General features: G+C 35.3%; 1 protein-coding gene across 1 annotated transcript in view; it reads left to right on the top strand.

Annotated features, from left to right (window-relative positions):
- The window catches only part of LOC109540386 (ATP-dependent RNA helicase DHX33), a 38,433-nt gene that overhangs the window by 2,566 nt on the left and 34,013 nt on the right, over nucleotides 1-1,854 (top strand). The gene's annotated exons all lie outside the window — the stretch shown is intronic.

The raw sequence follows: 1,854 nt of genomic DNA, 5'->3' as shown, positions 1-1,854 counted from the left end.
AAAAAAAAAAAAAAATAGCCACTCAAAATTTAAGCGAGATACGGACCTGTTCTTGTTTAGAGTTGTTCTAATAGAGAAAAGTTGCATTCGAATCGGCATTTTCCTGAATTTCTGAGATTTGATGGAAAATTTTTGTCTTCGCTTTCACTCACTGAAGAGAAATTTTCAAAAAATCCCCACTCAAAATTGAAGAGTCATAATGCCAGTCATAATTTAAACGATATTTGAAATTCACCCTATCCCACTAAAAAACTCGATTCGAATCAGGATTTTCGCGAATTTTTGATATTTGATGCAAAACATGGCTTTGAGACTTTCTGATAAGAAATTTTCAAAAAATTGCCACTGAAAACCGAAGCCAGATAGGGACTTATTCTTCCTTTCCTTAAAAAGGAAAAAGCTCACCCGATTCCACAAAAAACTTGAATTCAAATAGCAATTTTCCTGATTTTTGGAATCCGATCGAAAACTTTGCCTACGCTTCGAGACTTCCTCACAAGAAAATTTAAAAAAATCGCCCACTCAAAATTGAAGCCAGGTGCGGATCTGTTCTTTCTTTCCCGATATAGAGAAAAATTTACCCGATGTCACAAAAAACTCGCATTCAAATCGAAATTTTACTGAATTTCTGGGATTCGATGAAAAACTGTCCTCGTTTTCATATTAATGGAAGCAATTTACCAAAAATCGCCACTCAAAATCGAAGCTAGATACGGACCTGCCCCTACTTTCCTTATAAAGAGAAAAGTCTACTCGAGTGTACAAAAAACTTGTCTTCAAAACGGAATTTTCCTGATTTTTGGGATTCGATGGGAAACTTGGTCTCCGCTTCGAGACTTCCTACTAACAAGAAACTTAAAGAAAAATGCCACTCAAAATGTAAGCGAAATACGAACCTGCCCGTGCTTTCCTTAAAAAGACAAAAATTCTCATATTCCACCAAAAAAACTTGCATACAAAACGGGATTTTCCTAAATTTTTGGGATTCGATAGAAAACTTTGACTTCGCTTTGAGACTCACTGAAGGGAAATTAAAAAAAGATTACCACTCAAAATTGAAGCCAAATATGGACCAGCTCTTGCTTTGTTTGGATGGAAAAAAATGCATCCTATTCCAAAAAACTTACATTCAAAACGCGATTTTCCTGAATTTTGGGATTCGTTCGAAAACTTTCTCTCCGCTTCGACTTCCTAACAAGAGAATTTTAAAAAATAGCCTCCTAAAATTCAAGTGAGATACTGACTCTTAGTTCCCTTATAAAGAGAAAAATTAACCCGATTTGATCAGCCACTCAAAATTGATGCGAGATACGGACCTGTTCTTGCTTTCCCAACAAAAGAGAAAAATTCAACCCATTCCACAAAAAACTTGCATTCGAAACGCGATTTTCCTGAATTTTTGCCATTTGTTCGAAAACTTTGCCTCCGCTTCGATACTTCCTAACAAGTAATTAAAAAGAAATAGCCACTCATAATTTAAGCGAGATACGGACCTGCTTTTGCTTTCCTTATAAAGAGAAAAATTAACCCGATTTCACAAAAAAACCGCATTCGAATCGGAATTTTCCTGAATTTTTGGGATTCGTTCGAAAACTTTCTGTCCGCTTTAAGGCTTACTAACAAGAAAATTTAAAAATCAGCCACTCAAATTGATGCGAAATACGGACCAGCTCTTTCTTTCCTAAAAAAAGAGAAAATTCACCTTATTCCACAAAAAACTTGCATTCAAATCGCCATTTTCCTGATTTTTGGGATTCGCAAAGATAAAGTTTAGCTCTATTTCAGAAAAAAGTTTCATTCCAATCGGTGTTTTCCTCAATTCAGGTGTTTGATTGAAAACAACGTTGTTTTAGC

Source organism: Dendroctonus ponderosae, unplaced genomic scaffold, assembly GCF_020466585.1.
Source record: "Dendroctonus ponderosae isolate FM_Combo_2020 unplaced genomic scaffold, Dpon_F_20191213v2 Dpon_F_20191213_11, whole genome shotgun sequence".
NCBI lineage: Eukaryota > Metazoa > Arthropoda > Insecta > Coleoptera > Curculionidae > Dendroctonus > Dendroctonus ponderosae.
This window is presented reverse-complemented; position numbering and strand designations above follow the sequence as displayed.